This window comes from Cyanistes caeruleus, chromosome 3 (genome assembly GCF_971803275.1).
Source record: "Cyanistes caeruleus chromosome 3, bCyaCae1.hap1.1, whole genome shotgun sequence".
NCBI classification, from domain to species: Eukaryota; Metazoa; Chordata; class Aves; order Passeriformes; family Paridae; genus Cyanistes; species Cyanistes caeruleus.
In genome coordinates, this window is record NC_141703.1 from 20,731,653 (window position 1) to 20,755,910 (window position 24,258).

Here is a 24,258-nt window from a genome sequence, read left to right on the forward strand (position 1 = left end):
ATGTGTCCACTACTTTGTGCTGATGTTGCTTGGGTTTTTTTAGAATCATGTTATAGCAGGAGATTAACAAGTTTACTTAATATGATATTTCAGTTAAATACAATTCCACCTTTAATTTTACTTTAGATTTAACTTCCTGGTTTCTTTTGGAAGGTTTGGCCCACTGTAGTCCTTATATGGAATGGTTTTGTCATGTGTCTCCATGAGTATTTCCTAAAGCCAGCAGAACACCCACTGACTTGTAATACAGATATGACTTTATTTAGGAGCATTGCCAATACTGTTTCTCACAATTTTTTTTCCTCTGAGCAACAGTAATGTTCAAATTGTTGCAAGGCAATTGGATTTCTCACACAATATAACTTGTCCAAATCAGTCTTTTTGTACTGAAGTACTGAAGTATAATTTTCCATCTTTCTTTGTATTTTCTGTGTAGTAACATTTAACCACTGCTTTGTTTAAACAATTTGGACTTGTGCATCTGAATAATTGCTGCACTACTTACTCCCAGATTCTGGGAACTCTGACCTCAGCATTGTCTCTTGCTTTCTTTGATTCTTTTCTTTCCTTTTCTTTCTGAATTTATACAAACAAAATTAAGAACCAAGACCCTGAATCACCAAGTGGAGGCTCCTGCAATTAGAAGCAACCAGAGTAAGACCTGAAGGAGCTGCCAGTCTGTGCCCTAGGAGCCACCACACACCTGCTGCTCTCTGAGACAGGGACTGCAGTACCCAACAGGTACTTCACAGTGCTGTTGAAGGCATACTGTCATTATTTGGCTTTAAAATAAAAAAGGTTAAATTAGCTCTTGTGCCTATTCATAGAAATTTTCTTATCACATTCCCAGTGTTTTTAGGTTCATGTATCCACTGGTAATTTAACTGAAGGCTATGGAACTTGTGAAGTTTAAACCTAGGTATTTTTGCTTGATTATGTACTTGCAATTCATATTTTCCTAGTTTTCTTTTGTCTATGTAATTTAAATTTGTTTGGGATTTAGTTTTTGTTGGTTTGGTTTGGTTTAGGTTTTTTTCCTTTTCCACAGTGCCAGAACTCTCTGTAGTTGGTGCATTCACCAGTATCCTGCTGTCTCTTTGGCAAGCCACACAATAAGTTGTGTGCTGCTGTGTCTCTGCATCTGCTGCCTCCTTGAGCTTTCCAAATAATTTCATTCCTTGCCATTTTGTGCTGCCTTAATATCCTCCATGCACAGTCCAATTCTTCAGTTCCTGCTTGTTTCTCTGATAGATTACAATATGATTGCTCTAATTTGTGTTTAATATCTCTTATCAGTTATGGTCATCAGTTCAGGATGCCTTATTTCAAGGAAGATACGAATACATGTTTACCACTACTGGTTGTGTACTGAGATAGAGGAGTATCTAACCTTGTTCTTTCATCAGGATTTTTACACCATATCTGCACATCTGCCCTTTTAATATACTTTTCTGCTTCTTTGCAGTATTTTTTTTTTTTTGTATATTAACTTATTGCTTTCTTGTTTTTTTTATTTTATTTGTGGGGTTCTTTTTGTGTTTATGCTTCTTTTTTTTGTTTTTTTTTTGTTTTGTTTTGTTTTGCTTGTTTGTTTTGTGTTTGACAGATTAAGACTGCTGTGATTCACTTGCAGGACTTGACTTGGCACATTGTCTTACTTTCCACTTGTCCAAAACATTTAGCTATTAGTGTGAAAGCTAAAAATATTCTCAGATATGCTTCTGAACCTTGGGTCCCTGTTGCTAGTCACAAATTGCTGCATCTTTCAAGAACTGATAGTTGCACGAGGCAGCTCTCTTCTGCAATGAAGGAATATCCCAGCTGATTGCTTATTTAATGATAGTTGTTGAAAAGGTACATCTTTATTATCTCCTTAAGGATAAAGAAGTGCTTCTGGAATAGTTCTACCCTTGGGTCCTCCTGTTTGGATACTAACTTGCCTGGCTGATAATAGAGAATGTGGCAACCTCTATTCATATTATGAAGTTACATTGCTACATTTTTTTTTCTTTTTCTCTAAAGCTATTATTACCAATTACTTTTAACACTGTTAATTGAGGAATGTCTATTTTTAATGAGTATTGCTTCCTGGTAATGCCTGTGGGTATTATGACTATGCCTTCAGGAGCTGACTCTGGCCATCATGCTAGGAGTAAAGCAGCAGAGAAGGGAGCACCAGGGCATCACAGTGCTCAGGCTTTTCTTCTAGTCCTCCATACACACTCTCTTGTCTCCTCTAACACTGTGAAGGAATCCCTAAGTTAACATGTCTCTCCTCTCCTCGTGGCACTCTCTCTCATTAGCTTATTGTGTTTGAAGACTTCAGTGGCAGTGGGGGCAGCACCAGGTGACAGCTCCCGACAAGCACTCCCCTAGGCACAAGCCAAACCAGACAAGGAGAAAAAAAAGAATGGGAAATAGGAAAAAAAGGAGGGAGAATGAATTGAAGGTCAGATGCCTCTCCTTTTCACAGAACAGATGGGACCAGAGCTACACAATCATAAGGTACAATTTATCATTGTGGGGTTTTAATTTTCTAAGAATAAAAAATTCTGTGTTTCAACAGATCTCTGTGCAGAGACCTTGATATTTAAACACCATATTTAAAGAAAAGTAGTATAGAGAAAAATATAAATGTGACATATTTTAGAAAGAAGAAACCATTATTTTCTGTGCAATTACAAATATTAGTTAGGATCAAGTTATTTGCTGGCTCTATTCATGATTTCCAGCAGCATGAATCCACAATAAGTAAGGAAGAACCTGATATTTTAAGGATAAAAGCAACGAAAGTGACAATTAGGGGCCCTCCTCTCTGCTTCTTTGAACCAACATTTAACACTCTCTGTAATAATTATTTACTTGTAATGAGTCAGAAGCCATTAAGACTAAGCAGGAGGCTTATTTCTGCTATGCACACTCATAAAATTATATTTAATAAAATTTCTTCTGTTTTTACAGTTATACAAGCATGAAATCAATGATCAATGATTTCTTAACCTCTCAATACAATTTTATTTTCAAAATCACTCTTCCAGCCTAGACTTCATATTAATTTTCTAATGTGAGCAATGATTCCTTAAGAAGAAGATATTATTAGCTGGACATCAGTGTAAGTGTAGAAATATGACTATATTCTGCCAGAGATAAGCATGGATTTTCCATTCAAACTGTTTTTGAAGTTTCCTTTCATTCACGCCTCTTAACTTCACCCACCCTGAAAAGCTGAATTATACAAAATTTCAAGCATCTTTGGGGTGACATGAGTAAAGCCCTAAAATTCCATTGCAGGTGAGGAGTTTATGATGAAAAAGCCTGTGGCTTAGTGAAGTTTCTGATGTCTGTCTAGATGTCCCAAATTATTGAAGTTATTGACTGTTACAGTATAAAAAACCTGGATATTCTACCTCTGCTTCTATTTACAGAGGACAGATTATTTCAACTGGACAGTCACAATTTTACTTCTCTGGGATATATCTGCTTACTGTGGTTATAAACAGACAGCTATGAGGAGGTCACTTGGCCACCTGATTAGTGCTTAATTTTAAATCCCTCATAACACTTTTAAGAGAACCAAGTGAGGATTAGGTTAATGAACATTCTGACTTCTGCTTTTGGCTTTTGTGAGGTGCAGTGAGTCCTCAAATTACATGGACTAAATACAGCCTCTAACTCTTTTTGAAAGGCAACAAGTACCTTGCATTTAGACCAAACAGCCTTGCAGTAATGACAAGTTAAGAAAGGGTCAAGGAAGGTCTGCTTCAGATGCTACAGTCAAAAAGCCATTTGCCATGAAAGTTTAGTAAAATAAAGACCTGTAATGAAGCCTGAAAGCCAGTCAATGTGCCTTGAGATGAAAGTAGGAAAAGCAGACAGTTTAGTGCCTGAGGTCCTTGGAGTAAAATTTTCAAAAGAAACTATTCTGAATGACAAACTCCAAAGCTGTTTCATAGAAAGAGAGAAATTACAATACTAATGAAGAGGAGAAAAGTCCCAAAAAAATATCAGGGTAAAATTAAGCTTAATATTAAAAATAATAACAATGGCCCTACAAATGTGGCCTGGGAAAAAATAATATTTTCTTCTAAATATATATTTTGTAATAAACTTACACCAGAGAAGGAATGGGAGAACCAAACCTGCCACTTGAGATCTGAATGCCCCCAGAAACTTCTCTGTTCCCTGCTTAAATCTTATTCCTAGCTGTAGAAAATGCTTTTCTACATTGAAGAATTGAAAGCCCCAACCCAAAAGGCCAAACTAAGTGCTTAATGCACTCACTCCTGTTAAGGTATCAAACTCCAGTCTTTACATATGTGACATCCTGCCTTATTCTCCTTCTCCTATGGTTACTGTTGATTAACACTTTTCCTTTCATAGACCCCTTTCTCTCGGTTACTCCAAAAGCTGTTGAATTACAGATCCCTTACTCCAAGATGTGCCTGTTTCTTCTGCTTCCTTGTCCAGTTGGACATCAAAGTTCTCTGCTTTTCTGGTGCAGGCACTCTCAAAGCTGCAGCTCAGTGTTTCCTGTGCCGGTTTTCTTCCCCCTCAGCTGTGGGCAAACACTGACTCTCCTGCTGGCTGTGGTAGTCATCAGTCACAGGAGGTCCACATGCTCTGGGTGATGCAGATATTCATAGAAACTGTCACTGCAGCCAAGATGCAAACCTGCTTATGTGTGCTAAGGTTGCAGCTGGGAGAGGACTGGAGAGGTGTACCAAGCATAAGGCACAGAAATAACAACTTTACCTGGATTCAGTTATTGTATTTTCACTCCTTCCTGACAGAGGGGACCATTGCAGCTGGACTCAGGAACCTACTCCTTGATTGGATGGGGATCAGAAAACTTTGTATGTCTTCCAGGGATAGGTTTCAGTGAGTTCCCTCCCCATGATCTCTGCTTCTCCCTCCCCCTAACCCAATTGCATATGAGAACTAAGCTTACAGGTTTAGAAAGATGATTTTTATCTTAAATGAATGGATTAAAAAAAAAAAAAAAAAATTCTATTTACCAGTAAATGTAGTGCAGAGATGCTGTGAACTATAAACTGTCATGTCATGCATAGAAGGAATGTTAATGTTGAACTAAAATTCTAGCTGTGCTCATAAGCCTCATAAATCACAGCCATAAATAGACCTCAGTTAGCGCCATGGGGAAAGACTCTGCATATTCATAAGGTTCTTGTTCCGTATTTTGCCACTAGAATAAGCCTTGGAACGACAAGCAGTTTGCATCCAGTGAATCAGTGGCAAGGTAATGGCATTAAACAAAATACTGCAGTGTGATAAACAACTGATATCTGCAGATCATCTATATTGTCCTTGTGTATAAAGTCAAAGCCATTTATTCAAATGTCACTTTGATTAATAACGTTAGTTGCCCTTGATGTCATTTTTTTAGTATATCTGGAGGCTAAATATATTATGGTATTCAGAAAAGAAGAAAATGTTTTTTCTTATTTCTTAGATTTTGTAATTATTATTCATTGTTTCAATGGCATCATAGAGGCAAATGATGCATTATAAAAATAAAATCCTTTCTCTGAAACTCTTATAACTTAAAGTCCCCCAAATGATTCCTTTAGAAATATCTATTTATGTCTGAAATTTTTTTAAAAAGAAACTGTAAACCATCTGAAAAAAATATTTAGAACAATCACACTAATCATGTTTATAAAATGGAATTATTATTTAATTTAGGCAAAAAAGCTGATGGAACTGGTATAAAAATTAAATGTTTTATTTCACCATGTCAAAGCATCATCTTTTGTTGACATTTAATGAGGAAAAATCCCTCTAAAACACATTTCTTTTTAAATATCTAGGAGAAGGGAATAAAACTTTTAAAAAAGGGCAGAGTAATGATGAGGAAACAAATTTTAGCTTCAGTTGAAGGAACTGAAGGGGGAAAACTCGTGTGTAAAAGAGCATAATTTGATTCTATTTTTTGATACAAACAACAGGCAGAGCTAATATTCAAGCAGTTAAATGAGAAGAGCAAATATTGATAAGCAGTTTAACAGTATAAAAATTGAAAGGGATACAAATGTCAATTGCCTCTAGTTCTAAAAAGGTTTGCTTGGAAGCAAAATGCACTTTTGAGGCCATTTCTGGTTACACTTTTATATGCAGCATAGTGATGTGGTTGAATATCTCAGGAGAACTCCTGAACATTTATTTGAATTCTGCAGTAGGAATCAATTCAACCATATCAAAACTGAGTTGAAGTGTATTAATGAGTAAGTGTGAGGAAATTTATTTTATCACTCCTTGAATTGTAATGCTCTACAGCCACATAGTGGATAAAGAAGTTCTTCAGTAACATTACTTATCTGCATATACTGTTTTATTGTAAAAAATGCTACAAAAATGTATTTCCTCACTGCATTCCTTTTTTTGCATATTGGATAGTATTAATTTTGTTTCCTTATTTGATGGCAGGTCTCTACTGATGCCTATTTCTGTGAGTTCTGAAGAGCAAACATGTAATGGATGCTTACCTTCTGATATGGGGAAGGGAAATGAGCTCACCCCATTCACAGGCTGGGTGAACCTGTGCAGTTTTTCACTGAGGGCACAATCTGGATTGCTGAAAGCTTGCAGCAGACTGAAAAACCTTTACTGCAAGCAAGAAAATAGAAAGTGGCAGAAATCCAGCATGAACCCAAGATTTTTAGCTTGTGGATTCCCAGCACATGTGTCTGGGAAGACAAAAATGTTTATTGGTTAATTGAGCACATTTACATTAGTATAATTAAAAGTAAGATCACAATTACTATGATGCAAGTCCTGTGAGGAATATTTGACAACATTAATTTTTACTTGATTAATTTATTCTAAGTGGGTCTCCAAGAATCTTCAGATATGAGGTTCTATTTCCAAGTACACACAAGGAAAAATCAGAAATTCAGACCAATAACCCTAATACGTACACAGATTACTGAAAAATATTAAAATATAGACTTTAACTTTCTAAGACATGTTGGGTATTGTATCATGTTGTGAATTGCCCAATACATGTAATGGAAAATTTATTTTGTGTCTTCATAACCAATAACTCCCTATCTCCTTCTATTAAGGTAAAGGTTCTGAATGTATTATTCTCATTGTGACTCTGAAATCAGCATTTTTTTATAATACACTGAGATACTGTATCAGTATTAGCTTCAAAAACTCACTTCATGCTATTTTTCTTTGAAAGGTAGAAATCTCTAATACAGAAAGTGCAACAGATGGATTTAAAAAAAAAAATAAATAAAAAAGGCAGAAAATGAGCCATAGGATAAACCTGCTCAAATAAATCAGGAATGACCCATCTTAAAACTGAGTTTGGCATTTGCAACTGGAACAGATGAATGTGGCTCTCTTATCCAGATAAGTGAGCAACTAAGGGTCAGAATTTTTGGGGTCCAGTTACCCACCCTGGCACAAGTGATCACCTGTGTTTAATCTCTTCTCTCTGCAAGTTTTCTCCACTGGTAAACTAATAAGGCTAATAAGGCTGGTGTGTTTGACAGAAATGTGCTGGTTGGTGTCTGTGAAGCATTTGTGCCTCTCAGCAATGAGGAGCACGAGCAGCTTCATGAGAACCAATGCCTTTCCTCCAGCTCTGATTCAAGCTACAAAAGTAAAACAATTGCATGATGTCTGAATAATGGAATGATAAAAATTATCTAAGGATTAATGTGTGATTGGACAGTAGAGTTAGAGGTTTTGCCATGAGCGTGTAGAAAATGTCTAAGGGAGCTTCCTGTCTTGAAGATCCAGTTGTATGGAGTGAAAGAAATGCAAAAGACCCCTGGTATCCCTAGGCACGAGGACACCCAGAGCAAGGCAGAGTTAAGGCCAATGAAATTCTTTTCCCAGACTCTCTACTGCTATTTGACAGAATGTGTTAGAAGACTCACTCTATTTTTGGATTTAATAGGAAAGTAAATCTAGCAGACAAGCTCTTCTAAAGAAAAATAATTACATAATTCTGGTTTAAGTCTTTTTTTGAGAATAGACTACAAGTAATTCTAATTATATTTCACGGTTTCTTGCCACTTGACAGGGAATGCTCTGCTTTTGAAGCTTAACCTGGACTTGAGCTGTGACTAAAATAAAAATAATTTATCTTAAACTCCTGTCATTAAAAACAGACCTAAATCAGTCACGAGGAAAATAACATAATTTTAAAGTATTACCACTGAAAGCCTCAGGCATCCAGGAGAATTAGCACTCTCCCACACTTGACCTACACTCTGGTTTCATCCTTTTCACTGGCAGTAGTTAAAGATCAGAGATTAACATGGAATTTGAATAGAAATGGCTAAATTGACTCAAGTGGAGCAAGGAAAGCATTTGCAGTTTCTTCCTCAAGCTCCATACAGATCTGATGATGGGATATGTGACATCCCTGTGTAGATCTACCCCAGTAGATCGGATATTCCAGCAGGTTTTTTTCAGCCCAGAAAGAAAACAGGAACTATTGACAAATTTTACTTTAAAATGTTGTTAACTTGTTCTGCATTGCCTTTTTAAAGGGTTTCTGGATTATTAAAACACATTTATATTTTAAAGACTGCCAGCCTGTGAGTATTGAGACATGAGGAGAGAGAGAAACTGTACAATATCAGTTCCAGACAGAAAGCAGAAATTGTTTGGAATGGTTAATATTTTTAATAGAAAGCATGAGAAAATAAAACTAAGTATTTGAAATCCTGGTTCATAAGAAAATGATATTATCTTTGAAAGATATTTCCTGATAATACCAAGTGAGTTGGTGGTAATTTAACATGTGCTGCCATGATAAATGGTCAATTTTGACCTGACCTGCTAATCTTCAAGACTTATGAGTAGTAGGAAATGTGTCTATATTGAAAATACCAACACTGTAATTAGTAATTAGTAATGCTCCCCTATTTCAGTCTTCACTTGTGCAGTTTTCCGTATTAATCAGTTCATATCTTTTACCTTCCCTCAGTAGTTTGCAATTGGATGATTTCTCAGTATATATATCACCATACTAAGCAAACATAGCTACTGCCAAGACAACAACTTGTGTGAACATTTAACTCACACAGAGAATCTAAGGCTCTGATAAAAAAAAAGATCAAAAAGCACCCACACACAATGAAAGTCAATAATCTGTCACAATCAGATACCCCAATGTATTGTCATTTCCAGCAGGTCAGTCTGCTGCAAGACTGTTATAATAGAAAATAGTCCTGAGATTTCATTCACAGAGGTTTTAAGATGTAGCCTTAGAACCCCCTGGGAACTCACAATGTATTCTCTGCATTTTCAATGTGGCAATATTTTTTGTGTTGTTACACCAAAGTTCTTTGTAGGGCTCCCAAAAGAATGTTAACAGTGATAAAATCTTGGTTCTAGAATTGACAGATTTCCTTTCTGATGTAAGGAACAGCAATGCTTTACTACCTGAGGATTAAAAATGTAAAACAACTTTGTGATTAGGCTGCTGTAGATGCTGTTTAATAACTTCCTGAGGAGATTAGGAATTTTTTTTTTTGTACAAAGGGAAAAAGAGATTGTAGAATTGCAATACTATGCTTTGGGCAATGAGGAGATCCAGGTCAGTAGACAGTATCAAATCAAATATGAAAATCTGTCATAAGTGAGAGATTCCAAGGAAGTAAAGTTCTGAATTTTCCTCTTAATATATACAGATCTATTAAGAATATTGAGCACTGTACTCCAAAAGCAATCAAAGTTTAGCATCATCTTATACTACTATTTTTATTTGGGGCCATTTTGAATGTACAAAAGTCTATACAGATGTCTGCCTCTCTCTCTTTTTTACACATTCTAAGTAAGAAAAATGTATGGTTTAAAAAGTACCATTAGTAATTTATTTTACAAGACTCACATGCTTTATATGAACAATGTAAGTTATCAGGTGAAGAGTTACAATTCATTCTCCTGCGAGGATCAGAAATATCCATTTAATCATTATTATTCCCTAGGATAATTATTTGGGCCTTTTCCAGATATAAGGAACCAGTCAAGAAGTTCTCCTGACTGGGGGCAGGATGGAGGAGTTACTTACTCCAGGAAATACCAGAAGGGATTGTCTCTTGAGAAATCAATATTATTAAGAGAGGTGAGGGCTTCCAAAGGCATGCTGTTAAACTTAACCTGTATCATTTCTGGATTGCTGTTATTATTATAAGGCACATGCTAAATCAGACTGAAGCACCAGCTTCTCAAAATTCCTGAAACTTTCCTAGTAGAATAAATAGCCTTTGGACCTGGAAGCACCTTGTACTGGCTGATGATGACTAGTAGTCACCCATCCTCTAATGGTCATGATCTGCCACAGAAAAGTCTTTGGAAGAGAGCATTCCCAAATCAAATTCCAAGCTGATTTGGGACATCACCCCAGAAAGACACAGAACTTTTAATTTGATTTAATTGGTTGTGGTTGTGGTTGCTTTTTGTTGGTTGGTTGGTTGGTTTGTTTGTTGTGTGAGGTTTGATTTGCTCAGGCAAAGCTCCATGAGTTTTATCAGAGCAAGGTCATTTCAGACTCATCAAAAATCTGGTAGGTTTCGTGTTTGTAATGTTTTTGCTGGGGCACTGTGATAGAAGACTAGAAAATACAGTTATAATCTCAGATAAATCAGCTGTTACTTCCAAATATGACATAGCAGTCCAAGAAAAATGACAAAGACTCAAAATCTTGGGGGAAAATAATTTGCTGAGGAACTTCAGTTCCTTCAGAAACTAAGAGAGGTTGTGCATATTTGGTATCTCTTATCTCTTATGAATAAGTCAAGAGCATCTTTCTGTTTTGTCTGTTAGTAATTTGTATGGATCCAGGAAATAATACATAGTCAGCAAGCCAAAAGGAATGTCTGAGCTACTTCTGATTTTCATCTTGCAGTGCTTGACACTATCTTTCATAATATGGGGAGAAGAGAGGAATGTTTAAATTATATTGCTAAGAAATAATCTAATTTCCATGGACAGTTTCCTTTTCATTGGCCTTAAGGCAAACAGAGCTGCCACGTGTTCCTTATTCCAAATGGAATTCAACCACTAACCTTACTGAATCCAAACAAGTTCACTGCATGCAAGAATATTTTATATGATGTTTTTTCAAGATGAAAACTGCACCAGAAGCAAGGCAATGGCTTGGCTTAGAAAGACTTGGCTTTGTCTCATCAGAACTTTGTGTTTGCCTGTAGGAAATAATACATTCCTTAATACTTCTCCATATATAGAATAAAGATTTGTTTTACATGTTATAAATGTGAAGCTTTTCAGCATATTTGTACCCATTACTCTGATTTAATTTGAAGATTTTATTGCTTATCTCAAGAGGGAAAGCTGAGAAAGCTTTTTGTCAGACAACTTCCCAAAAATACTGGGCATTTTTTTACTGCAAGACTGAACCTTCTCGCCAGGAGAACTGACTATGAATGGCAGTATAAAAGCTGGTTTCACTATCATCTTGTTCTTCTGTTGCTATAATGGGGAAGCATCTATGGATATCAGTGAAGTGACTTACATGAAGTCACCATGGACGCTTTGCTGGTGACTTTGTGACATGTAGGTGTTAATCCAAATTTCCAGGGACAATATGAGGAGGGAAGGCTCAAGCAAAAGGACAAAGAAGAGTGAACAACAAGGAACAACAAGGTCCCACAAAAGAGAGAGAAGTGCTAGAAGAAAGAAAAATGAAGCAGGAGAAATCAAAACAGATTCTCAGGTCATTATGTTAGAAATATAAGTAAGGTCTATTAAAATGCTTATTTGCTAGTAATCTATCCAAAAGTGCTCCCTGCAAAAGTTTGGAAACACTGTGTTACAGATACAAAAAGTTTTAATGAGACAGCTGCTTTTCTCCTACATTTAAATTTTTGATTTTGTAAGCAGGGTTTTGTATGGAACTGCCTATTACCAAATAAAGATAGTGTTTTAGGTACTGAAATTGATGCTTAGCAATTTTTAAGCTTTTTGGCTAACACATGCATTATTTATATTACAGTATTGTTGAGAGAACTGTACCCAATTTTACTAGGTGGCAAGCAAAAACACAACCATTCTTAAAAAAACCCTATAATTTATCTAGCCAACAGAGAAATTGTAGGACACAGGAAATTACAATGTTTTAGCTAGGGAAGACAGACTTATTAGAAAACTGGGGAGAGGATTCATCTTTATCTATTTACAGACATGTTATAAATGACTGACCTGTCTTCTCTTCATAGGTGGTGGAGAGAAGGTACAAATTATCTGATCTATTTTTGAGTTCTGTTGCAAGGTTTAATAAACAGTACTCTAGAAGTGTCCATTTCTGTTATCTGTAGCTGATACTGAGACAAGTAGCTCAGATGGGACCTTTATATTTTTTTTGCAAAATTAAAAATAAAAGGTCAGAAAGCATTTGTTTACCCCAGTTAGAGCTTTTTAGAGGACTTCTATATGTATTGGTTTATTTTTCTGGCCAATGTATCTGTAGAAGACATTACTATTATTTATTATTATTATTATTATTATTATTATTATTATTATTATTATTATTATTTTCATCATCATCATCATTATTTACATTCCTTGCCAATTTATATAACATTGTCATAGACATTATGTGCATTGCTACATCAAATGCCATATACATGATATTCACTGAGCTCTTGATACAGGTTATTCTGGGATCTCTCACATTTTAGTTTTCCATGTCAAATGTAAATTTTGAAGAGCGTGAGAAATGTTTTAGAACTTGAGAAAAAAAATCAGTACATGTCCTTTGTGTGCTCTAACTTGCTTGCAGCAAAGAGTGAACACATTCTCAAAAGCAGAGCTGCATAAAGGATTAAATGAACTGTCCCACTGGATGTGGGAGGCAGCTGAGTGTTTCTAGAGAGCAATTCCCCCTGGACCAGGGTTTTCATTCTAGCCAGACATGATTTATCAATATGAATACTTGACAAGACAGAAACAATAGAAGCTGCATTAAAGGCAGCCTTTTAAGAGTTTTGATTCTTCCAACTACTTTCTCACTTGCCTCATAAGCATTCCTTCATATTTGTACTTTTCACCTACAAACTGCTGTTATCTTACTTAGTAGTCTTCTTTTCCTTCTCCATCTATCCTTAGAAGTACTACTTCTAAGTAGTACTTAATTTAAAGTAATTTCAAGAATTAAACTGGATTTATAACACGAGGAATTTACCACAGTTAGGAGCCCAGTGCAGAAGCCATTGGAATGTGTTGCAGGAATCCTAATGCTGCTGGTTGAGCTGAGGGCAGCTTTGTTCAATCATTTTTTTTTAATTTTTTTTTTTTTTGAGAGAGCTGAATGTAGTAAATGCTTTTTTTTCCCAGAAAAAAAAAGTATATGCTACTTTTCTGAAAACAGAATCACTGCTTTTCATTATCAAATTCTTCTTTCCAGTTAGGCTTTTTTAGAACACTCTAGTTTAAAAGTATCTGTATGTGGTGGCACAAAGAACACCGGGTTTGTGGTTCAGCAGGGATATTTACATTTAAAGTTTTAAGGATTAACTTAATAAATTGCTCCATTTACTGTGATTATCTAGTCTGATGCTGCACAAGGTCTGTCTTCATACTTTGCATATGGCAATGCATACTAAGCATCTCTCTCTCTACAAACAACAACTGATTTCACAAGACACTTGCAGTAATATTTTAGACAGTGGACATCTAATTCAAAGGTCTTACAAACAAGGAGAGAAGGCATGATAGATACTTCAATGAGTCAAAGAATGTTCCCACATGAGAATCAATTTTTACAATATTTATGTCTCTTTTTAGCAGTGGATGTTTTACAGTGTGGACCAAGCAATGAATTCTTTAGTATATGCTCCCTTTTGTGACAGCACAGAAATATCAGAACAAAATGTTTCCATAAATTTTTTCCTGGAAAGTACTTATAATATTTAAAAGTATCAGTTTAATTAGACATTAGCAACAGCTTCCACTGTCCCCAGCTGCTTATGCTGTGTATTATTTTCAGGGCTGAAAATCATGCAGCTGCTCTCTAAAACAAATAGGAAAAACCATCAGAAATATGAGATTTCCTATAAACATGAAGATAAAATCACACCTCTGTGACCTTGACAACGTTAGGGTAAGTCTTAACTTAAGATCTTAACTTAACTTTGGCAGCTCAGTAATCCTGTTTTCTACCCATGGTATGGTTTGTGACATCCCTGGTTGCTTGTCGATAAGAATGGCAGCTAATTTTGACAGAGGGCATTTGGACATTATTTGAAAGCTGTGAATTCTAGCTTCACTAGCCCAGGTTATAGCTTTGAAATTAACACTCGTTTGTGCACTAACCAAATCGTGTGTCTCCATGGTGAGTGGTCTCCAGGTCCATACAGTCACCCCCAGCTTCAACACAAATCACAACCAACGTCCCACAACCCCACCATTTCCAGGTCTACATTAGACACAAAATCACATCAAGTCCTGCTGGTACCTGTAGAAATATACAGTTCTGGTGGCTGTGGGAGTTTTGCAGGCATTTAAAGGAAACGCAAAGTAATGCCAAAATTGGCAGTAAGTTAATTACTTGCTTAAGAAGGTTCTCTTAATTCTTGCCAATGCCTAAATACTCAATGGCAGCAAATCTGTCTAATTGTTTCAGGGCCCTCCTATTTCTATGTTTTTGCTATTAGAGATCCAGGGCATTTTACACACTTCAGGTGTTTTTAAAAATATACTGCAGATGCAGCATTAAATCTCTTGTTTTTGAGAAAAGTAATATCTATGCTGTTTGTGACAGACATTTTAAATGGATAGAGTTCCTCTTGTTTTTTAAATTAGCAGGTATCAAATGTGCTGAATCAATCTTTATTGTCCTGTCACAAAGCAGAAGAGATTTTATTTAGATGCTGAAGTGAGTGATGTGTGTTCTGGGTAAAGGTAGTCTCTAGGTAAAGATAGCTTGCAGTGCAAGAATGAATTTTTGTTAAATTCACCTATGGGCATGCTTTGTATGCTAATATGAGCCAGATAAAACTGGTCAGTCTGGGCTGATTTTCCATTAGGGATTGTACTGATTTTGGCCAAACTGATTCATTTATAGCAAATTCCTTTATCCCCTCAGGATACTGAATGACAGACTCTCTCTGTCCAGGAAAAATATAACTTTTGTGGTCTTTTGGTCCAGCTGTTCTTAACAAATGATAAGGACTTTCCACGTCATAAACCAGCAACAGTTATCTTTAATTTGCATTAGCATGTAAAGCATGTCCATAGGTGAATTAAGCATGTTAAAATACATAATTATCGAAATATTAAGCATATATTTTAATTAATATTTAATTAAAATATTAATATTCAGTATTAAGCATATAGTTTAAATTTTCACTCTGGACACATAATCTAACAAAGAATAATACTGTATGGGTGAGTTGGTTAATAAAATAGCTCAAAAATTAATTTCTTGCATATATGCCATAGGAAATACCTATGTGCAAAATATAAAGGAATATGAGTTCTTGCTCTGTTTTGCTAAAACTCTGTAGTGCTATTTTGTGCCATCATGCCTGGTGTGGTGTTACAAGAGGACTACACCAGTGTCCATTTGTTTCACTCAGTGAAAGTAAGCTACAGAACATTGTCTGTTCCCAAGGTAAATGGTTAAGGAGGTAATTACCAGAGTGGGAGAAGACAAGGACACAAAATAAAGTATAAAATAAGATTATTTAAATGTAGAGAGAGAATTATAATGTGTTTTTTTTTCCCTTGTATTCTTTAGCTGTTTCTTTGCTTTTGTCTTAAACACAGAACTTGAGTTCACATTTACTCGGTCAAGTAAATTTAAAGCAACCCCTTCTAACCCTAATGATACCCTGGCACACAAATTCTTGCTTTCTTGTGTTAGTGGCATGTCTTCACTGCAGAGAAGAAGGGTTTCTAGTTCATGACAAATTACATTCTGAAATTTGATTTCACTCTAAATTATCTGATCAAGTGAAACTATTCAGTTTCCTGAGAACTACAAATTTGTTAGAAGCTCCATTTTGTAACAGCATCAAATGTTGCTTCACTGACCTTATGTGCCCTAGACCCTTATGGCCCTCTAGCAGTATGACTGAATTTCTTAAATGTAGATAAACTTCACTGAACAGCTGAATGCACCACGAGTCTGTGGGATAAAGCCCAGGCTGCTGCAGCCCTGGCTCCATGGAAGAGCATGGTGGTGTCTGACTGGCTGCCCTGCATCCTGCTCTGCCTCTCTGCAGAGACAGGTGGACTCAGGGCTCCTGGGACTTTGGTGGATTTTGTAGACTCCCTGATCTCCAGGGATGAAGGTAACTCAGGAAAAGGTACACCAAACAAAGGACCTTGAGCTTGATTCTCTAAATGTTAGTGAAAAATGGCAATGACCTCTATTGTCACTTTTGATAAACAGACAGAGTTTATTGTGCTTTACCCACTCCCATGAGAATGATTTAGTCAGATGCCTCCCATGTACCTATTTACCCTCATCAGCTTAGCAATGGGCTATACAAATCACCTTTGTATTTTATTTCAGAAGCCCAGGAAATCATAGATTACCATGTGATCTCTCTACCATAGATTAGTTTGAAGAAATAGCAGTAAGGAAAAGTAGACGCCTTGGAAAGTAACCATATTTGATACAGGAGCTCTTGAAAGATACTAAACATGAAACCTACAGATCTATTGGTTTCATAGGGTCACTTTTCAGAGGAAAACTGTGAAAAGGGAGAATTTTTTTGATTTGAATTATTCCTGTTTACTCTTGACCATTATTCCTCTGCTGTTTCCTGATAAACCATGTTATATCAAATAATAATATAATATCATAGCAACATAAAGTAAACCACTCTTACAGATTTAGAAGATGCTGATACCATTATATTTAGCTGTTGCAAAACAATTATTGAGCTGGCATCTTCAAATAGATTTTTTTTCTTGTTAAAAAAGTGGTGCTACTATCTGATGTGACATTGTGCCTCTAAGTTGCTTCAGGCTTTTTTAAAAAAGTCTTTAAAAGTCAATTCTTTTGCTGCTAAACAACTTTGTCATGGCCTTGTCTCTTTAACTAGCTGTGTTGGAAAATATTTTTCTTTCATTTTAATGTCAACCACCAACCCAAACCTGTCATTGAAATAACATTGAAAAAAACTGTGCACCAGCTAACATCTCCTGCTGTGCAGTCTCTGTTTTCATGGAGTGGATGGGAAAACAGCTATATCAAAAAACAGCTCAGTAAGTTGCAGAACACTAACTAGGGTCATACTAAAAGGAACTTACACAATATTTTTTAAATAGGTAAGTGTTTTAAAGCTTATCTTCCTGGCCTGAAACACTAGTAAAAACTGGTTGGGAAAAAAATGAAAGTCTCAGATGTAAATCAATTAAATTCTTTCAAGAAGCTGCAGAAAGTATTAGAAGTTCAAGATGTTTAATTAATTCTTCCTACAGAATACTTGCAAGCATGTTCACTTTCTCAATTTCTAGTAAACTGACAACTATGGAAATAAAATTCTGCACTCTTTTGAGAGCATAGCCCCTCCTTACAAACAGTCCTCAGAAAGTTACAGTGGGTTATTGATGCCACAAAATTTGTGCACTGGAAACACAACATGCTTTTTACAGGGCATCTACCAGAACTCCAGAACATTTGCAAGCATTTTTGCCACTGTCATTTTTGGTTTTCTTCAGACACGTGTGTTTTTCCCTGCCATGCCAGACTGCCCTTGTGGCAGCTCCGTGCAGCGGTGCCGGGCAGGATGATCCGAGCTGCGCGGAGGATGAGCAGCCACATTGGGGCTGGAGCCAACTGTGCCTGCCTGGAGCAGCTCTGTCCCGGCTTCAGCTGGGGTACACTTCATCAGCACCTGTCACTGTGCTCTGTTTCTGACTCAGAATGCAAATGGTGCTGATAACACGCTGATGTTTTGGTTTTTTGCTAAATCATGTTTATCCTAAGCAAGGACTGTTTTCTTCCTTGTCTCATGCTCTGCCAGCAAGGAGGTAGGCAAAAAAACAAACTGGGGGGAAGCATAGCCAGGACAGGTTACCCAAACTGACCAAAGGGACATCCACACCACATCATGCCCCGTATATAAACTCAGGAATTGCCTGAAAGGTTGGCTGATCTGGGTTTGGGAAGGGGCTCTGTCAGCAGGTTGTGAGCAGTTGCATTGTGGATCACTTGCTGGGGTTTTTTTCACCCCCCTTTTTTTATCATTATTACTATTTAGCACTATTTTTGTATTTTACTTCATTTTCAATTATTTAACTGGTCTTGTATCAAAATACAAGTTTTACTTCAGTGTTCCTCATTCCACTGAAGTGGGGGGAGAAAGAAAGGAAGGGGGTCAGGCAAGTGGCTGTGTGATGTTTCATCTCTAGCTGCACTTAAACCATGACAGACTGATTCCAGTAGCTCATCATTAAACTGTTTCCAACACTAAAGAGAAAAAGTAGGACTTGTTCTGCATTTTCCCATGCGATTGTGTTAGTTACAGCATTGTGTAAATGCAAAGGATGCCACCAAGTTGATCCAAGGGATGAAGCACCTCTCCTATGAGGAAAGGCTGAGAGGAGAACTGTGTTTGTCCAGCCAGGGAAAGAGAAGGCTTTGGGGTCACCTACCTGTGTCCTTTCAGTACCCAAAGGGACCCTACAAGAGAGATGAAGAAAGACTATTTACAAGGACATGTAGTGACATGACAAGGGAAATGGCTTCACACTGAAAGAGAGAAGGCTTAAATTAGATATTAGGAAGAAATTCTTTATTGTGAGGGTGGTGAGGCGCTGGAAAGGGTTGTCCAGAGAAGTTGTGGATGTCCCATCCCTGGCAGTGCTCAAGACCAGGTTGCATGGAGCTCTGAGCAGCCTGCTCTAGTGGGAGATGTCCCTGCCCATGGCAGGGGGGTTGGAATGACATTGTCTTTAAGGCCCCTTCCAACCCAAAGCATTCTGTGATTATACCATATGAAACAGAATCTTTTATTTAGTGTTTGATTATCAGAAACTGCCCACCTTGAACTCTGGTGACATAAAATGGGCTAAAATGTAAAGAAAAATATGACTGAGATAATATAATAATTTGATATTTTACAGGAAAATTTTACTAAAAAGACTGTATGTATCCCTGACTACTTTGGAGCCAACTAAGCTGATACTGTCTGGATGAGAAAATGCATTGTAACATTAGGAAAAGATGAAACTTGTAAGGCAAACTCAAATACTCAGAAAAATATTTGTCTGGAGATTGGGAAACACAAAAGCAGAGGTCTGTCTGTCTGAACCTACAGGGAAGAAGGTCCTACATGAGAACAAGAGCAGCCTTCAAAGTGCTCCTTTGAAGCACTTTGTGACCTGATGTATATAATAATACCCGAGATCTGTTTAAGGACTGAGACAATTACCCCCTGAAAACTTCTTCATGAGTGGACTTGCAGTCTTCCTTGTGTTTGGACCAATTGGAGGAGGAAAGAACAGTGGTCCTGGATTAACAGCCAATATTGAATCAAACTTACTGTCTGCAGTTTTCCAAATATGTACAAGAATGGCTTGTCTTGAGAGCTCACCTGCTGCTTTCCCATCTGCATCTACTTTATCCTGCAGCTGTGAAACATCACTTGACACCAAGCCCAGTGCTTAAGGGACGTCCCTGGGGCCAGTGCACAAGGGGTCCTGGTGCTGCCTGCTGCAGTGAGGACTTTCCAGGGTCAGTGGCAAGGTGGGAGTTGGAGCTGCTCCACTTGGTGTTGGCCCCCTCCACACTCCAGACAGCTAAAGCAAAACCAAAACAGGGACTCTCAGAAATTACACAGCCAAGCAGTTCCTCTGGTCTGAGAAGCAGACTGATCCCCCACCAGGAATTCTGAGGCACCCAGGTGCCATGGTACACCATGGCAGGGCTGGACACATCCCACAAATCCACACAAAGCTCCTGGCCACTATTGGCACTGTCTGCTGTCTGTCTGCTCATGCAGAGAGGTTTCACCTGCAGAATACAGGCCAGGCAGGTGGGACTCTGGGTTCTTATCTGTCACCTTTACTCTTGAGAAGAAAGAATTTCAGGGAAGTTTCAGGACTTTTTTACACATTGCCACAGCAAAGTAACTACTGAGGAGATCAGAAACTGGTCATACACCTGAAAAAGTAAATAAGGAGAACATGACCTCCATGGATTTGTATCCATGGCTGTGGGAGTGCTGGTGTTGGCTTTTTGGAAAACCACTTTTCAAAGAATTGAATTCAAGATATAGCCCACCTTGCTGTTCTCCTCTCTTCCATAGGGACACTTGCACATTAATGAAGGCACTGCAAACCTTTAACTCAACATTAGTTATGAGTGTAACTCCTACAGGTAGCTCAGTTTTCACGGGACTAAGTTGCAAAAGGAGGTACCGTGTTTTTCCTGGTCATATTGCAAACCAAGGCTCCGGTGGGATATTGTCTGTACTTTTCAGACAAGCCATTTCTTAGGGACATGGTAAACTTCTGTATATCCACCTGGACCCACATCAGAAAACCAGCTCCTTCCCCGCTGACTTCAGTGGAGACAGTACTTCACTGACACCTCCACATTTCCAAGAATGGCGAATAAATGCACCAACACGGAAGCTTGATAACAATTCTACACATTCTCATCTCCAGTACTTTCCTAAATGTTTATTGATTCTCAGAAAACTTCCATTCTGTCTTTACTCTTCCCCTCTCAATGGATTTTCTCTCTAAATGAGAGGTTGCTAGACTATCCTGAACCAGTTTCTGTGCTTAAACAAAATTATTACTTTGAATTTTGATTGTAAAGATTCTGACAGAATGAGAACTTTTAAAACTAGACATGAAAAGAAGACATATGCACTGAAGGACAAGATTTAGCAAATCCAAACACTAAAAGGAAAGGATTTCTATCAAATACATCAATTAAAATCCAGGTATTCTTTAGCTTGATGCTTCTTGTCAGCTTAAGGACAACAGCAAAATTATTTGTGAATTTGTTGTTTTGTTTTTTTTATCCAGATGATGTTAAAGACTTTTGAGGAAGCATATGAAAAATAAATCATCTTTTTTTACTCTTTGTGTAAAGACACAGGTCTGTGACTTCTTCATCAAATATTGCCAAGATTAAAACATGTTTAGAATTTAAATTACTTATGTATTTAATATTGATAAATCTAGTTTGCAATGTTTCTGCTCCTTCTTTAAGCTAGAGACAGGATTGATATACATGACATTGCTTTTGGTGGTGTGCAAGAAATTCTGTAAGTCAAACTCATTCAAACCATGTTGGAATACAGAATATTTACCTTTTCTGTAATATTTTTAATTTTGTAAACACCGAAAGAGGATCATGATTTTGTTTACAATGCTGCTGAAAAAAACCTGTCAAACTCTTTTGACATTCAGCAGAGTGCTATTCTTGTTCCCACCCCTCAAGATAATAACAAAAGACCTTCAACCAAGCACAAAAATAAATAATGTTGTTCTGCCCTGGCAAGCAAATTTTTAGTATCTTGCAAATTACCTGCTTTATTTCTGTGATGACAATGATATACAGAGAGGATGGAAGCTGCATTCCTTGTGACTTACTGCAAGTGCTCCTGGACAAAGCTTGGGGTTTTATTAGTCACATTTTTTAGCTGTTACTGAAATATTTTTCAAAATAGTTTTGTTAAAAAAGATCTAGACTATTTGCTCAATTATTAGGTAAATGGTTTGCTATGTTCCTTCTCTGCTCACTGTCAGTGTGGATAGCTTAGCAAATGATGATTCAGTCCTTGGTCCAAACCTCATTGTACTGAGTCTGCTCCAGATGTCATAAATATATCTTGTTGGGATATTTTATTTCTCTCACATCCCTGCAGGCAGCCCAGACTGGAATGGATTTATGTATTTTTATTTTGAGACTGTTTTTGCTGGAAGGCCTACCAAAAAAAACCCAGGCTCTGCATTCTGAGTGAGCTGAAGTTGCACAGCATGTACACCTTAATTTAGCTAGTGAGTTGATTTATGCTCAAAAATATCTGAAGTGGTTTCCCTTCAATACCCTTCAGAATCTGAGATATTTTCTCTCATTTTCTTGTCCAACTCCAAATGAGAACAGTTGGATAAGTATCAGCCTTAGATTTTGCTATGAAATTTTGATTACCTTTTCGAATGAAGAGTTCTACTGAGGCTGCATGGAAAGTATTCTGAGAGCCTTTACTGTAGCTAAAGGTGCTGATTCTGTACAAGATAATTATCCCTGTAAACATCAGTGTATTCATATTAAAAAAAAACAAAACAACAAAACAACAAAACAAACCAAACTTGGTTTATTTACTGCAAGGATTTTTTTTTAATCCAATATTCCCATTAAAATATTTCTATCACATTTCCTAGGAGGTACCTCTAGCCTCCAGCTAAATTGAGTGTATAGAGATCCCCCTTAATGGACTGAGTTATTCAGATACATCAATCAAAAATATGGCAGCAAGTCGAGCACTGGTGGTACCCCAGGAGGGTACACGGTAAGCACATGATTCCCTGCTTTTCTAGCATGCTTTGTAACTGAGTCAGCAGAGGACATCTAAATCATCCTCAAACATTGCTAAAGCCAGTTTAATTAAGTAAGGACATGTACATCTGCAAAACTCTGCTTCAGATGAAAGTCAGCATTTGTTTCAGTTCTCATTAAAAACATACAAGCTGAAAGAAAGTACTACTACAGAGGAGATGAAATTCAAAGAAATTCTGATTCAAAAAAACAAGGTGATCATCTCAGAAATACCTATATGTGATGTTCTTAGAATGTATAGGATTGTAAAAGAGAAATTAAACTCTTTTATTTCTTATTCCTAGTGTCCTGGTTTTGTAGGAGTGAGATTTTCTTGTCTTTTTTTCTAGTAGCTGTTACAGTACAGTGTTGATAACACACTGACGCTTTACTTGTTGCTGAGCAGTTGCTTCACCCTGAGTAAAGAATTTTCAGTTTCCTGTGCTCTGCCAGTGGATAGGTGTACAAGAAGCCAGGAGGAAGCCAGGAGAGCTGACACAAATTGGCCTAAGGGCTATTCCATGTCATAGAGCATGACGCCCTGTATATAAACTGGGAGAAGCTGGCTGGGAGCTGCCTTTCACAGCTCAGGGATAGACTGGACATTGGTCAGCAGGGGGTGAAAATTGTGTGGTGCATCACTTGTTTTTCTGTGCTTTTATTCATCTCTCTCTTTTTGTTGTTATTTATTTATTTATTTATTTATTTATTTATTTTATTATTATTATCATCATCATCATCATCATCATCAACATCATCATCATCATCACCACCCAGGGCCTTTATTTACAGGTGTGTGAGCAAGTGGCACCACAGTACTCAGCTCTCGGCTGTGATTAAACCACAATGCCTGGTTACACAGTGAATATCACAATGACTCTTCTTATACAAACATAGCTTCTAAGGTTTTTATTTTGCACTGTGAGATAACACAGGCAGAATAGCCCAATACATATTAGGCAAATGTGGAGAAGAGTCTATTTTCTTAAAAGAAATGTAATAACTTCCCTCTCTCTTGCAGGAAAATAACCTTGAACAAGTGCAAGTGGTTCCTTGAGCCACAGCAAGACGAGGAAAGAGACTTCTGCTAAAGAGGTAACATCTGTTTGACCCCAAGACATGGGCAGAAGTATGGAACAAACATGACATTGTCAGCTAAAGAGTTATGTTCATGAGCCCATTAGTTATTTTGGGATGTCAGATGTTATGAACTTCACTCTAGTTTTACTATTGTCCTGTGCAGCCTTCGGAACAAGCACTGTCAACCTGTCATTTGTCCCATCTATGCTTAAGTATAATACTGTTATACTGTGTCTTGTATGAGCATTTTTTAAACTATTTAAAAATAAAATTAAATGCTAATTTTATGAAGTTGGGTATTTCTTTCTATGTTTCTGTTTAAAACTGTTTCTCTGCATGTCTGCTTAACTTATCAGGGCAAGTGAGACTGATGTATATGATAACTAATGCAAATGCTGCTTTTATATGATATAATTAGACCCTGGTGCCAACTTATTCTATGCTGACAACATTTTGCCAGCTCCTATAAACATACTGTTTCATAATTGATTTAAAGGTATTGCACACAAACAAATTAAGTGATTTTGCTGATGAATGCATCAGAGCAATATCAGTCACTTGATGTGCCATAGTTTCAAATGTATATATAGAAACATCTTATGTATATATATTTGTTAAAACAGTCCAAAAAGCTAAAAGGTATTAAGCACTCCCCTCAAGGATGG

At 37.0% G+C, this 24,258-nt stretch overlaps 1 long non-coding RNA gene across 1 annotated transcript; it reads left to right on the forward strand.

Moving 5' to 3' along the window:
- The first annotated feature begins 381 nt into the window (after positions 1 to 381).
- Positions 382 to 23,880, forward strand: LOC111922797 (uncharacterized). The gene is made up of 3 exons (XR_002860727.2): positions 382 to 741; positions 13,991 to 14,104; positions 23,535 to 23,880. It is a non-coding gene; the product is annotated as an uncharacterized LOC111922797 (long non-coding RNA).
- Positions 23,881 to 24,258: the final 378 nt, after the last annotated feature.